Source organism: Stegodyphus dumicola, chromosome 7, assembly GCF_044657685.1.
Source record: "Stegodyphus dumicola isolate Sdum_Otavi_A_Nest chromosome 7, ASM4465768v1".
Classification (NCBI taxonomy): Eukaryota; Metazoa; Arthropoda; class Arachnida; order Araneae; family Eresidae; genus Stegodyphus; species Stegodyphus dumicola.
This window is the reverse complement of record NC_140774.1, coordinates 10,227,615-10,244,293: the sequence shown is the minus strand read 5'-3', so window position 1 is coordinate 10,244,293 and position 16,679 is coordinate 10,227,615.

The window sequence follows — 16,679 nt, the reverse complement described above, 5'->3', positions numbered from 1 at the left end:
AAGGAGCAGGATGCCCAGCTAACCACGGCAAAGCTACTTCATAACGTCCATCTTCACATTAAATTTTTCTTAAAATGAATCAAAGTTTCTTCTTCAAGAAGGATCTTATTTTTTCTTTCTACAGGATCTGTAATTCCGATAACTTCTAAATCCCATATCTTCGGCAACTCAAAATATTGAAGATTTAACGTGACCAAATTAACAACTTGCCTTTCCTTGCCTAGCCCTAAAATTGTCCAACCTAGTAAAGTCTCAACAGCTGAAACTCCAGATGTAAGTACCTCAATTCTTCCAGTTAAAATGCTTCCAAGTATATCGGCTCCTAGAAGAACTCGTATAGGTGGGGTATCTCTTCCAACATCTGTTATTTTTATCCTTCGTGAAGCAAGATCAACAAGCAGGGCTTGATCACGTATTCTGGGTAGTGTTGAACAAATTTTCTGTTGATCAAGCAGAGACATTGAAGTAGAATACTTTCGATCTAAGCTTTCAATAGTTTTAACGTATAATAGTACATTAATTGCAAAAACCGCTGATTTTGGTACTTCAACATGGGATCAAATTCCGACAGTTGAGCTGCAGAGTATGATTTTTCGTGATATTTCTCACACACTTGCCGCAAATACGAATCTAATTTTCTTTAAAACTCCTCAGCGCATGCACCTATCCCTTTACAGGGTGTTAAGTTTAGGATTATATATCTTTAGATTGCCAATAGATGACGGTAGTGTTTGTTTGTAAAAAGAAACTGTGATGTCAATTATGTATATATATCAGTTCGTCTTTGGTGTTCGTGAATAAACGTTGTGTGGAAGAACGCTCCTCTGTTTATTACTTTAACTGCGATCCAGTCTGATTTATTAGAGATTTACACATATTTTGTTTATGGTGCCTGCAAACCGGGATTATTACGAACCAGAAAATCGACAGACTGAATATTTCGAAAATGGAGGGCGTTCTTGAACATTTGAAAAAGAAACGATCGGTTGTTAGACAATTAACTACGAAACTGATAACCAAAGTCGAATCGAATTTAGCAAATAATATTCCGCTAAATGAGAAAATTGAGATAATCGAGGATTTATATGAACAGTTAATTGAGAAAATCAATGAACTGAAAATTTTAGATTCAGAAATAGAAACGAAAGTAACTTCGGAGGAGATTGAAAATGAAGTTACCTTAAGTCAAGAATACCAGGATAAAACTCTTATATGGAGAGGAAGAATGCAACGATTTTTGAAGAAGAGTTCGGAATCTTCTAGAACAGTTCATCAGAACAAATGGCTAACGTTGCACTTCCAGTTGAAGCGAAAACAGTGAAGTTGCCACGTCTGCAAATCGGAACTTATTACGGAGATTCGTGTAAATGACTTTTGGAACCAATTCGAAAATACAATTCATAATCATAGTGGATTGAGAAAAACTGAAAAATTTCCGTACCTAAAATCCTTACTTGGAGGTAATGCTTTAGCTGCCATTTCCGGTTTCGCTTTAAGTGACCAGAATTATGATTCCGCAGTAGAAATATTGAAAGAACGTTTTGGAAGACAAGATGTTGTTATCACCTCGCATATGAATAAATTATTATCCCTTGAACCAGTGGGAAACAATTCAAATGTTAAAGCACTGCGTAAGCTGTACGATGAATGCGAAGTCAACACTCGAAGTTTAGAATCCTTAAACGTTACTTCTGGAAGTTATGGAAATATTCTCTGTCCTATCATTTTGCAGAAATTTCCAGAGGAATTAAATTTGGAATTTAATCGAAGTCGAAATATGGAAGCAGGATTTGATATAAAGGAGCTTATAGAGTTCTTAAAAAAGGAAGTTAACTGTCGAGAAGCTGCAAGTTTAATGAACTCTGCGAAAACGAATCAGAAACCATACTTTCGTCAAAATGAACAATGCACGAAAGTTTATCCGAATTATAAACCGAAAGTTCCGACTGCTTCAGCTTTATCAACAATTGGATATAAATGTATATTTTGTGATAAAGAAGACCATACGAAATATAAATGTACTGAGGTGAACTCTGAAGAGAAACGCAACATTTTGAAACGTACAGGAAAATGTTTTCTGTGTTTTGGATGTAAACATTTAGCTATCAACTGTAAGAACAAACAGTTTTGCTGCAAAAAGTGCCGCGGTAAACATCATGAAAGTGTGTGTGTAAATCCCACATCAGCTGTCTCCAGTGTAAAAAATAAGGAAACCGAAACATCGGCGGAAATTGTTCAAAATTCTTCTGCCAAAACTGGATCTAATATTATGCTTCAAACGGTGTATGCTGTGGCTGAGGGCAGAAATAAGAATTGTATTGTGAGATGTCTTCTTGACGGCGGTAGCCAAATCTCTGCAATTCGAGAAGATTTATCAAGAAAATTACAGTTACCAGTGAAAGGAGAAACTGTTTTAAATCTGCATACCTTCGGTGAAAAGAACGGGAAATATTGGCGTCGAAAGAAAGTTGAACTTACGCTCCGAAGTATTAATGACCCTGAAAAATCCATAAATCTCGAAGTCATTGAAGTACCAGTCATAACAAATGCCGATATACGAGTACCAGATGTAGAAATCAAATCCAAACTCCAAGCATTCGGCGTCACTTTGACAGACTGCGGCGGCGCCGATGGAATGAATCATATTTCCGTTTTAATCGGCGCGGACATTATGTGGAAAATAGCAAGCGAAGAAATAAAAAGGATAAACAGAAATGCCATAGCTATGAAAACCTTGTTTGGGTGGTGTATACAAGGCAGATTTTCTTCATCAGACTTTGAAATCCATGATGCGTGTTTAAACGTAAGTGTAGAAGAGAAACTTCTAAAAAGCGTCGAATCGTTTTGGGATATTGAATCTATAGGAATTAAAAATATTTCTGACGAAGAACAAAATGAAATGGCGTCGCAAATATTTAACAACTCGATTGCACAAAAGGGTGATAGATACGAAGTTAGACTTCCACTGAAAGATCAGAATGTGACTTTAAGAGACAATTTTAAGAATGCTGAAAGACGATTTTTAAAGCTGATCGAACAATTTAAATCAAATTTGAACTTTTATGCGCAATATAAAGAAGTGATTGACTATCAGCTTAAGGAAGAAATCATAGAAAAGGTCGATCTTGGTACTCCATCTGGGAGAAGAACTTACTACATACCTCACCGTGCTGTCATCCGTGAAGATCATAATTCTACGAAACTTCGCATTGTTTATGATGCTTCTTCAAAGGAAAAAAATCATTAATCTCTAAATGATAATTTACTACAAGGACCAAATCTTCTTCCTGAACTTTTGAAAGCTTTAATAAATTTTCGACTTTATCGAATTGCATTTACGTCAGATATTGAGAAAGCGTTTTTACAAATTTCTGTTGCACCTGAAGATCGGGATTCAATGCGATTTTTGTGGATTGATGAGAATTCAAGTTTGAGCAATCCGAGAATTCAAGTTTATCGGATGTGTCGTGTAATTTTTGGAGCAAAATCAAATCCATTTTTGCTGAGCGCTTGCATTAAGCATCATATAAAAAAATTTGAAGACATCCATCCCAGAACTGTAGAAATGTTAGAAAACTTCATGTATGTTGACGATTTTATTTGTGGATCAGATACGGAGGAGGAAGCTATACAGATATATCATGAAGCCAATGATATAATGAAAAAGGCATCAATGACTTTGACCAAATGGAATTCTAATTCGGATACTGTAAAAAAACCAGTATAAATCAAGTGACAACTTCGTTAGCTTTAAATTGCCTGACTGTGATTCCCTCTCAAAGATTCTTGGACTTCAATGGGATACAATTAAGGATATCTTCTGTTTTAATGCACAAGACGTTATTGATTTCATCCAGTCAAATGACCAAACAAAACGTTGTGTTTGAAAAGCTGCTTCAAAAATCTTCGATCCTATTGGGTTTCTTGCTCCATATGTTATTCAAGCAAAAGTTCTGTTTCAGGATTTATGGCTGAAAGGTGTTGATTGGGATGAAATTATCCCACCAGAATTGCAAGACAAGTGGAACAAATGGTATAGGCAACTACGTGATCTACCTAATATCCAGATACCTCGTTGGTATTTTCGTGATGTTGATGAAACACTAGAACTACATTGTTTTTGTGATTCATCTCAAAGTGCTTACGGAGCAGCAGTGTACGTGAAATTCCATAGTTTAAAATATTCTAGAGCAAGTTTAGTGATAGCCAAGAGCAGAGTGGCACCCCTGAAAAAATTATCTTTACCAAGACTCGAGCTTATGGCAGCAGTGTTAAGTGCAAGACTTGTAACTACAGTCCGTGTGTATTTTCCTCAAGCTAAGATCGATTTATGGACAGATTCTCTTATTGTGCTTCATTGGATAAAGAACTCACCACGGCGATGGAAAACATTCGTACAAAATCGAGTGTCTGAAATTCAAGGCAAAACATCCCCGAGCATGTGGCATCATTGTCCTGGCTCAGATAATCCAGCCGATAAAATCACACGTGGTGTTAAAGTGAGTGATCTTGTAGTAGATCAAGTGTGGTGGCATGGACCTCCATGGCTTCATCAAGATGAAATAAATTGGCCTAAAGTGAACAAGCATTGTAACATAGCAGATAGTGTTGAAGAAAGAGTTGTGACTCAAGTTACTAGCAGTGTTCAACCTTTACAACCTGTGTTAAAAATAGAAAAATTTAGTGACTTAGGTAAACTTTTAAGAGTCACGTCATATGTATTTAGATTCATTAATAATTTAAAGTCACAGAATAGAGTGATTGTTCCTGTTACCAAAAATGAAATATGTAATGCTATGTGTTATTGGATTATCTTATCACAAGGTGAGTATTTTTTTGAAGAGTTGAATGATGTTAAATGTAAAAAACCATTGTCTCATAATTCCAAATTGTTTGGGTTAAATCCAGTAATGGATGAAAAGGGTTGTTTAAGAGTTGAAAGTAGATTAGTGAAATCATCATTAGATGTCGATGAAATTCAGCCTATAATATTACCATATAATTATTTTTCTCGTTTAATTATTTTGAATTGTCATGAAAAGGTACTTCATAGTGGTGTAAATGAAACTTTAGTGCAAGTAAGAGGGAAATTTTGTATTTTAAAAGCTAGACGTTTTGTAAAATCTGTGTTACATGATTGTAGATTTTGTAAAAAATATAATGCTAAAGCTGGACACGAGATATCGGCTCCTCTTCCAGCTGACCGAGTGGAGAAAGCTCAACCATTTGAGGTAAGTGGCATAGATTTCGCTGGCCCTTTGTATTTAAAGGATGGTACAAAAGTGTATATTTCATTGTTTACCTGTGCAGTGACTCGAGGAGTCCATTTAGAATTGTTATCAAATTTAAGTACAGAGTGCTTCGTTCAAGCCTTACGTAGATTTTTTGCACGTAGGGGTATTTGTAGAGTTATATATTCTGATAATGCTAAAACCTTTAAAACTGCTGATCGTGAATTAAAATATTTGTATAAATTATGTAAAGATGAAAAGGTTCTAAATTTCCTTGGTAAAAATGGGTTTGAATGGAAATTTATTGTAGAAGGTGCTCCTTGGTGGGGCGGATTCTGGGAACGTTTGGTAAGATCTGTAAAAACTTGTTTAAAACGTATCTTAGGTAAAGCTTCTTTATATTATGAAGAACTGTATACAGTTTTAGTTGAAGTTGAAGCTGTTATTAATTCTAGACCTATAACGTATGTATACAATGAACCAAATGAACCTGATCCTCTTTCACCATCCCCCTAAGGGGCTCACTTTTGTGAGTACGGGTGTGGCAATCCCGAGGTACCCTAGCCCTTCAGGGGATCATCTTCTTGGTGAGACGGGTGCCACGATCCTGGAGCCCCAGTGATCTATCCTCTTTTCTGTCTCCTCTCCTCTTGGCTGGAACTTTTTCCCTTCCCTTCTCCCTTGTGGTTTCTCTCTACGGAGTTTGGGGCTCGTCACGAGAGGCTGGAACAGACCTTGTTTCTAGTTTTCGAGTGGCGAGAAAACTGCCCACGTGTTTGCCGTGCGTGGAGACCCGTGTCGCTGGAAAGGAGGGTCCTGGGAGTTGAGGGGCGAGGTACTGTCCCCAACACACTACTTTGGCCTCTGCTTCAGCTAAACGGGAGGCACCTTAGTCGTCCTCACGGGTGTCAATCGGCTGGTCACTAGTCCTTGTGTCAGTGGCTTGGGGTCAAGCTCTCGGGAGTACCTGCTTTCGGGAAAGCCGACTGTGGGGCTTCAGTTTGCGTATAGGTCCGGCTAGCCCTAACACAGGAATCTGTGTTCCCTTGTAGGGCTCCGTGGTGGGCGGGGCCGTCGGACCCGAATTTTTCTCTTTTAAACATGGCTTCAATTTTCATACTACGAGTTTCATATTACGAGTTGCCTCTGCAAACTGTTTGAAAAGATGGTAAACAGCCGCCTAGTCTACTTCTTGGAAAAAAATAATATTATATCACCTTATCAAAGCGGTTTTCGAAAGGGGAGGACTACCGTAGATAATATGCTCCTCTTAGAGACATCTATTTGAAAAGCTTTTGTAAGAAGAAGTCACCTTGTCTCAATATTTTTTGACATTGAGAAAGCTTATGATAAGGTATGGAGATACGGTATACTTCGCGATCTTCACGAGAGTGGCTTGCGCCGCAACCTACCAATTTTCATTCAGAATTTCTTGAAGCCTAGAACTTTTCAAGTAAGAATTGGCTCTGTTTTATCGGATGTTTTTGAACAGAAAGAGGATGTGCCTCAAGGCTGTGTGCTTAGTGTAACCCTGTTTAGTTTTAAAATAAACTCTGTATTAAAAGAACTTCCTCCCACCATCTTGGGATCTCTATATGTTGATGATCTGCAGATTAACTGTCGAGGACCAGACATGAGACATGGGATATGTAGAGAGGCAACTGCAGATGGCTCTGAATAAGATCCAAGAATGGTCAGACAAACAGGGATTTACATTTTCGAAACAGAAAACTGTGTGCGTGCACTTTTGTATGAAGCGTGGTCTCCATCCTGAACCTGAGTTATATTTAAATGGTACAATTATTCCAGTTGCGCCTGAAATAAAATTTTTAGGAGTGACGTTCGACCGAAAATTGACTTTCCTTTCTCATGTTTTAAACCTGAGAAAGAAGTGTCTAAAAACACTAAATATTTTAAAAGTGTTGGCGAACACCTCCTGGGGTGCAGAGCGTTGCTCCATACTTCGCATTTACAGAGCGCTTATCCGCTCTAGACTGGACTATAGCTCAGTTGTTTATGGATCCGCTCGGTCATCTGTTTTGTTAAAACTGGATCCTGTTCACCATCAAGGTCTGCGGTTTTGTTCAGGAGCTTTCAGGACTTCTCCTCTGCAGAGCCTATATGTTGACTCTAACGAACCATCACTTTATCTGAGGCGTGAGCAATTGTCCCTTTTGCAATATTTTAATACTCTATCTCAAACTGAACATCCCAATAAGTTGCGCTTACTTGATAATGAGTGTAACACATTATTTGAAACACGTCCTTCCTGTGTTCCTACTTTCCCTGTAAGAGTTCGCCCTGTCATTGAGGAACTCTCCCTCTTTGATATGCACCCTCAAGCAGTACAGAATTTTGAAATTCCACCTTGGGAAAATTCACGGATCCAGCGTCTTGATGTTTTTAAACATCACGTAAAGGCGAGCACTAACGAGATCGTTTACAGACAACTTTTCGCTGAGCAGAGGCACAAATATAGCAGTTATCATCCGATATACACAGATGGATCAAAGTCAAATGATCATGTCGGGATGGCTTTTGTATTTGAAGATTACATTGAGAGCAGATGCCTGCACCATGCTTTCTCAGTCCTAACATCTGAACTATCTGCAATATATTACGGTCTTTTTTACATCTCAAAGCTCTGCCACAAAAAGTTCATAGTTTATACAGACTCGTATAGTGCTCTTAAATCCTTGGATGCTTTTCCCAACACTCAGAATCCTGTGGTAGTGGATGTTCTCAAAATTCATAGAAATTTAACGATACGAGGATATGAAATCCTGTACTGTTGGGTTCCCGGGCATACGGGAATAAAGGGAAACGAGCTTGCAGACATCGCGGCAAAATCTGCTGTTGAACTGTCCAGTCGCCTTATCCCTTTTAGAGACATCTGCTGTGTCATCAAGGGGATGATACGGAAAAATTGGCAGCAAATTTGGGATGTTCAGCATCACAACAAGTTGAGAAACGTCAAGCCTAGAATTGAGCATTGGGATTTTGCTGGAAATCGTAAAGAGGACGTCCTTTTGACTCGACTCAGAATTGGTCACACCAGAGTCACACATAACTATCTTCTCAAAGCTGAAAATGAGCCTGTTTGTTTTAATTGTAATGTTTGTTTATCTGTTCGTGCTATTTTAATTGAGTGTCCATGTTTTAATAGTCTTCGCCAGAAATATTTTAATAGCTGTGACTTACCTCTGGACCGTTTAATCGGAAGGGAGGTCAATTGTACTTTATTTTATTATTTAAAAGAGATTGGCTTTTATTACCAAATGTAATTTGTTTTGAAGACTGTGTCTTGAATTTTAATATTCCCTCATGGGGCTCACTTTTGTGAGTACGGGTGTGGCAATCCCGAGGTACCCTAGCCCTTCAGGGGATCATCTTCTTGGTGAGACGGGTGTCACGATCCTGGAGCCCCAGTGATCTATCCTCTTTTCCGTCTCCTCTCCTCTTGGCTGGATCTTTTTCCCTTCCCTTCTCCCTTGTGGTTTCTCTCTACGGAGTTTGGGGCTCGTCACGAGAGGCTGGAACAGACCTTGTTTCTAGTTTTCAAGTGGGGAGAAAACTGCCCACGTGTTTGCCGTGCGTGGAGACCCGTGTCGCTGGAAAGGAGGGTCCTGGTAGTTGAGGGGCGAGGTTCTGTCCCCAACACACTGCTTTGGCCTCTGCTTCAGCTAAACGGGAGGCACCTTAGTCGTCCTCACGGGTGTCAATCGGCTGGTCACTAGTCCTTGTGTCAGTGGCTTGGGGTCAAGCTCTCGGGAGTACCTGCTTTCGGGAAAGCCGACTGTGGGGCTTCAGTTTGCGTATAGGTCCGGCTAGCCCTAACACAGGAATCTGTGTTCCCTTGTTGGGCTCCGTGGTGGGCGGGGCCGTCGGACCCGAATCTTTTCTTATTTCAATATGGCTAATTCCCAAATTTTTCTGATCAAAGACTTCGAAGTCACTCCAGTCTCTCAACCTAGTTCTGAAACGTCTACTACTAAACCAGTCACTCAACCTAGCTCTGAACCACCTACTAATAAACCAATCATTCAACCTAGTTCTGAAAAGTCTACTACTAAACCAGTCACTCAACCTAGTTCTGAAAATTCTGCAAAAAAATTACGGACAGATGCAAATAAAAAAAATCATCACAATAGTCCCCGTTTCCTAGTCATCTCTAGTCCTTCTGGCGAAATGCATAAGATGTCTCCTTTCGTAATAAATAAATACATCCAGTCTTGTATTGGTGAGCCGAGAAACATAAAGCGTCTCCGCTCCGGAGACTTGCTTATTGATACAAACTCAGCCACCCAGTCTGCTTCTTTACTTCAGATTACTAAACTTGGGCAAGCGAATGTCACTGTAACAGCACATAAGACACTGAATTATTGTCGTGGCGTAATATCGGAATTCGACCTTCTGTACGTTCCTGAAGAAGAGATCGCTTCCGAGCTATCCGACCAAAATGTCTGCGGTGCTAGGCGGATCAAGATGCGTAAGGAAGGTAAGTTGATCGATACGAAACACGTGATCCTTACCTTCAACACGCCTGATCTGCCTAAGAATATTAAGGCCGGATATTTAAATTGTCCTGTAAGACCTTATATTCCCAACCCTATGCGATGCTTCCAATGCCAGCGTTTCGGCCATTCTAAGACGTCTTGTCGTGGCAGCCTCACATGCGCCCGATGCTCACAGATTGGCCACGATTCGGAAAATTGTACCGCTGCGCCTTCGTGTATAAATTGCAAGGGTCAGCACCCAGCATTTTCACGCCTCTGCCCAAAATGGAAATCCGAAAAAGAAGTACAGACTCTTAAAGTTACCAGGAACATCTCGTATGCTGAAGCCAGAAAACTAGTTCAAAGCACACAGCTCCAATCAAACAAATCTTATGCCAGTGCAGTTAAAACAACACGTAGCATTGCCACCCAAACATCAATAGGCACGCAGACTAAACCAAATAAAATCCAACCAACCACATCCACCAAGAAAACGGAAAATGCAACTCATTTAATACAAAAAAAAGAAACAGTCATTCAAAGTAAACCTAAAATTGAAAGTCACAAAATAATTAATAAAAATAGAAGTCCCAGCAATAGCTCTTTTGACGAAATGATTTCTGAATCTGCGGATTCAGACACTATGGAAGTAGAGGAGGGTCTAGAATTTCCCAGGCATCTACTTCCACGAAAAACCAAACAAGAGCACAGAAAGAACAAAAACCAGACATAATGGCCACCCTCGTCTCATGGAACTGTCGCGGTTTCCACCGAAATTTGCTCGACATCAAAGCCATAATTAATGCTTATCATCCTGTATGCTTCGCAGTACAGGAAACAAATCTAAAACCAGAACAACAGGCAAAACTTCGGAGGTTTTCCTTCGTCAGGAAAGATAACCTTGCAGGTGAGCGTGCCAGTGGAGGTGTAGGTCTCCTCACCTCACTGGATTATCCCTCAAATGTGCTTTCTTTGACGACATCCCTCCAAGTTGTCGCTACTCAAACAAATTTTGATTTTGTTGTTACAGTCGTTTCTCTGTATTTGCCTCCAAATGAGCATATTGATCAGCAAGATTTAAATGGTCTTTTAGAGCAGCTGCCTGAGCCTTTCATCATAATAGGAGATTTTAACGGCCATAGTCCGCTCTGGGGTAGTAAGGATACTAATTGCCGAGGAAGACAAATTGAGCAGATGATCGAAGATCATAGCCTTTGTCTCCTCAATAATGGGCAAGATACTTACTTCCATGAGCCTTCAAAAACATTCCATGCTCTCGACCTTGCCATCTGTTCACCATCTCTGTTGCCTTTTTGCACTTTTAATGTGGGTAAAGATCTTTACAACAGTGATCATTATCCCATTCTTGTGTCTCTTGCACGAAGAGGAGCAAACCCCATGTCGAGATCCCCTCGATTCATACTGGACAGGGCAGACTGGGAACTCTTCTCTTCCATTGCAGAGCTCACAGATGAAATGGTAGAAGATGCGCATATCGATGACGCTGTTGAAGCTGTTACTAATACTATTATTCAGGCAGCTATGCTTTCGATTCCTAGAACATCAGGAAAACTACTAAAATATTCAAAACCATGGTGGAATAGCGACTGTCATGAAGCACTGAAAAAACAGAAAAAAGCATGGGGTATTTTTCGTAGATATCCTACTCTGCGAAACCTCATAGCCTTTAAAAGAGCCAAAGCAAATGCACGAAAAGTAAGAAGGCAGAGCCAGAGGGATTCCTGGATTTCATATGTGTCGTCAATAACATCCTCCACGCCTAGCAAGCGGGTTTGGGAAAGAGTTCAAAAAGCATGCGGCATATATAAAGACCACTCACTTTCCTTTTTGGAAAAAGATGGCCGAGTGATTAGCTCCATAGAAGAAATTGCGAATACTATTGGTGAGACATTTGCTGCCGTTTCTTCCAGCCGAAATTACTCACCTGCATTTCTTTCTATCAAGCAACGCTCTGAGAAAAATCCCATCGCTTTCAACTCTTCCAACTTTGAGCCGTACAATAGAGACTTTACTATGGTTGAACTAAAGAGAGCTTTGTTGCAGACACATAGGTCTTGTCCGGGTCTGGATGGCGTGTATTATGAAATGCTAAAGCATCTGTCCTGTAAGTCACTGAGTGCCCTTCTCACACTTTACAATAGAGTGTGGAAGGAGCGTACATTTCCCAGTGCATGGAGGAGAGCTATTGTCATTCCTATTGCGAAGCCAGGGAAAGACCCGAGGAATCCCTCGAACTATCGGCCAATTGCCCTTACCAGCTGTGTTTGCAAACTGTTTGAAAAGATGGTAAACAGCCGCCTAGTCTACTTCTTGGAAAAGAATGATATTATATCGCCGTATCAGAGTGGTTTTCGAAAGGGAAGAACAACTGTAGATAACATGCTCCTCTTAGAGACATCTATTCGAAAAGCATTTGTAAGAAGAAGCCACCTTGTCTCGATATTCTTCGACATTGAAAAAGCTTATGATAAGGCATGGAGATACGGTATACTCCGGGATCTTCACGAGAGTGGCTTGCGCGGCAACCTACCAATTTTCATTCAAAATTTCTTGAACACTAGAACTTTTCAAGTAAGAATTGGCTCTGTTTTTTCGGATGTTTTTGAACAGGAAGAGGGTGTGCCTCAAGGCTGTGTGCTCAGTGTAACCCTGTTTAGTTTAAAAATAAATTCTGTACTAAAAGAACTTCCTCCCACCATCTTGGGATCTTTATATGTTGATGATCTGCAGATTAGCTGTCGAGGAGCAGACATGAGATATGTGGAGAGGCAACTGCAGATGGCTCTGATTAAGATCCAAGAATGGTCAGACAAACAGGGATTTACATTTTCGAAACAGAAAACTGTCTGCGTGCACTTTTGTAGGAAGCGAGGTCTCCATCCTGAACCTGAGTTATACTTGAATGGTACAATTATTCCAGTTGCGCCTGAAGTAAAATTTTTAGGAGTGACGTTCGACCGAAAATTGACTTTCCTTTCTCATGTTTTAAACCTGAGAAAGAAGTGTCTAAAAACACTAAATATTTTAAAAGTGTTGGCGAACACCTCCTGGGGTGCAGAGCGTTGCTCCATGCTTCGCATTTACAGAGCGCTTATCCGCTCTAAACTGGACTATGGCTCAGTTGTTTATGGATCCGCTCGCTCATCTGTTTTGTTAAAACTGGATCCTGTTCACCATCAAGGTCTGCGGATTTGTTCAGGAGCTTTCAGGACTTCTCCTGTGCAGAGCCTATATGTTGACTGTAACGAACCATCACTTCATCTGAGGCGTGAGCAATTGTCCCTTTTGCAATATTTTAATACTCTATCTCAACCTGAACATCCCAATAAGCTGTGCTTACTTAATAATGAGTGTAACACATTATTTGAAACACGTCCATCCTGTGTTCCTACTTTCCCTTTAAGAGTTCGCCCTGTCATTGAGGAACTCTCCCTCTCTGATATGCACCCCCAAGCAGTACAGAATTTTGAAATTCCACCTTGGGAAAATTCACGGATCCAGCTTCTTGATGTTTTTAAACATCACGTAAAGGCGAGCACTAACGAGATCGTTTACAGACAACTTTTCGCTGAGCACAGGCACAAATATAGCAGTTATTATCCGATATACACAGATGGATCAAAGTCAAATGATCATGTCGGGATGGCTTTTGTATTTGAAAATTACATAGAGGGCAGATGCCTGCACCATGCTTTCTCAGTCCTAACATCTGAACTGACTGCTATATATTATGGTCTTTTGTATATCTCAAAGCTCTGCCACAAAAAGTTCATAGTTTACACAGACTCGTATAGTGCTCTTAAATCCTTGGAAGCTTTTCCCAACGCTCAGAATCCTGTGGTAGTGGATGTTCTCAAAATTCATATAAATTTAACGATTCGAGGTTATGAAGTCCTGTACTGCTGGGTTCCTGGACATGCTGGAATAAAAGGAAATGTGCTTGCAGATATCGCAGCCAAATCTGCTGTTGAACCGTCCACTCGCCTTATTCCTTTTAGAGACATCTGCTGTGTCATCAAGGGAAAGATACGAAAAAAATGGCAGCAAATTTGGGATGTTCAGCATCACAACAAGTTGAGAAACATCAAACCTAGAATTGAGCATTGGAATTTTGCTGGAAATCGTAAAGAGGACGTTCTTTTGACTCGACTCAGAATTGGTCATACCAGAGTCACACATAGCTATCTTCTTAAAGCTGAAAATGAGCCTGTTTGTTTTAATTGTAATGTTTGTTTATCTGTTCGTCATATTTTAATTGAGTGTCAATGTTTTAATAGTCTTCGCCAGAAATATTTTAATAGCTGTGACTTACCTCTCGACCGTTTAATCGGAAGAGAGGTCAATTCTAATTTATTTTATTATTTAAAAGAGATTGGCTTTTATTACCAAATGTAATTTGTTTTGAAGATCGTGTCTTGAATGTTAAAATGTGCTTTTAACTTGTTTTTATATGACTTCATCCTCTGGATTTGGTACATTTATCTACTTGTTTTTATTTATTGAATTTTAATGTCATCAATTGTAATCATCTCACCTTTTGTTTGGCGCGTCATAATCATCTCTGGTTTTTGCGCCATAATCACTCACTCACTCACTCACTCACTCCATGAGCCTTCAAGGACATTCCACGCTCTCGATCTTGCCATCTGTTCACCATCTCTGTTGCCATTTTGCACTTTTAGTGTCGGAAATGACCTGTACAACAGCGATCATTATCCTATTTTTGTGTCTCTTGCACGAAGAGGAGCAAACCCCGTGTCGAGAGTCCCTCGTTTTATCCTGGACAGGGCAGACTGGGAACTCTTCTCTTCCGTTGCAGAGCTGACAGAGGAAATGGTAGAAGGTGTGCATATCGATGACGCTGTTGAAGCTGTTACTAATACTATTATTCAGGCAGCTATGCTTTCGATTCCTAGAACATCAGGAAAAACACTAAAATATTCGAAACCATGGTGGAGTCGCGACTGTCATGAAGCACTGAAAAAACAGAAAAAAGCATGGGGTATTTTTCGTAGATATCCTACTCTGCGAAACCTCATAGCTTTCAAAAGAGCCAAAGCAAATGCACGGAAAGTAAGAAGGCAGAGCCAGAGGGATTCCTGGATTTCATATGTGTCCTCAATAACATCCTCTACGCCTAGTAAGCGGGTTTGGGAAAGAGTTCGAAAAGCATGCGGAATGTACAAAGACCACTCACTTTCCTTTCTGGAAAAAGATGGCCGAGTGATTAGCTCCATAGAAGAAATTGCAAATACAATTGGTGAGACATTTGCTGCCGTTTCTTCCAGCCGAAATTACTCACCTGCATTTCTTTCTATCAAGCAACGCTCTGAGAAAAATCCCATCGCTTTCAACTCTTCCAACTTTGAGCCGTACAATAGAGACTTTACTATGGTTGAACTAAAGAGAGCTTTGTTGCAGACACATAGGTCTTGTCCGGGTCTGGATGGCGTGTATTATGAAATGCTAAAGCATCTGTCCTGTAAGTCACTGAGTGCCCTTCTCACACTTTACAATAGAGTGTGGAAGGAGCGTACATTTCCCAGTGCATGGAGGAGAGCTATTGTCATTCCTATTGCGAAGCCAGGGAAAGACCCGAGGAATCCCTCGAACTATCGGCCAATTGCCCTTACCAGCTGTGTTTGCAAACTGTTTGAAAAGATGGTAAACAGCCGCCTAGTCTACTTCTTGGAAAAGAATGATATTATATCGCCGTATCAGAGTGGTTTTCGAAAGGGAAGAACAACTGTAGATAACATGCTCCTCTTAGAGACATCTATTCGAAAAGCATTTGTAAGAAGAAGCCACCTTGTCTCGATATTCTTCGACATTGAAAAAGCTTATGATAAGGCATGGAGATACGGTATACTCCGGGATCTTCACGAGAGTCGCTTGCGCGGCAACCTACCAATTTTCATTCAAAATTTCTTGAACACTAGAACTTTTCAAGTAAGAATTGGCTCTGTTTTTTCGGATGTTTTTGAACAGGAAGAGGGTGTGCCTCAAGGCTGTGTGCTCAGTGTAACCCTGTTTAGTTTAAAAATAAATTCTGTACTAAAAGAACTTCCTCCCACCATCTTGGGATCTCTATATGTTGATGATCTGCAGATTAGCTGTCGAGGAGCAGACATGAGATATGTAGAGAGGCAACTGCAGATGGCTCTGATTAAGATCCAAGAATGGTCAGACAAACAGGGATTTACATTTTCGAAACAGAAAACTGTCTGCGTGCACTTTTGTAGGAAGCGAGGTCTCCATCCTGAACCTGAGTTATACTTGAATGGTACAATTATTCCAGTTGCGCCTGAAGTAAAATTTTTAGGAGTGACGTTCGACCGAAAATTGACTTTCCTTTCTCATGTTTTAAACCTGAGAAAGAAGTGTCTAAAAACACTAAATATTTTAAAAGTGTTGGCGAACACCTCCTGGGGTGCAGAGCGTTGCTCCATGCTTCGCATTTACAGAGCGCTTATCCGCTCTAAACTGGACTATGGCTCAGTTGTTTATGGATCCGCTCGCTCATCTGTTTTGTTAAAACTGGATCCTGTTCACCATCAAGGTCTGCGGATTTGTTCAGGAGCTTTCAGGACTTCTCCTGTGCAGAGCCTATATGTTGACTGTAACGAACCATCACTTCATCTGAGGCGTGAGCAATTGTCCCTTTTGCAATATTTTAATACTCTATCTCAACCTGAACATCCCAATAAGCTGTGCTTACTTAATAATGAGTGTAACACATTATTTGAAACACGTCCATCCTGTGTTCCTACTTTCCCTTTAAGAGTTCGCCCTGTCATTGAGGAACTCTCCCTCTCTGATATGCACCCCCAAGCAGTACAGAATTTTGAAATTCCACCTTGGGAAAATTCACGGATCCAGCTTCTTGATGTTTTTAAACATCACGTAAAGGCGAGCACTAACGAGATCGTTT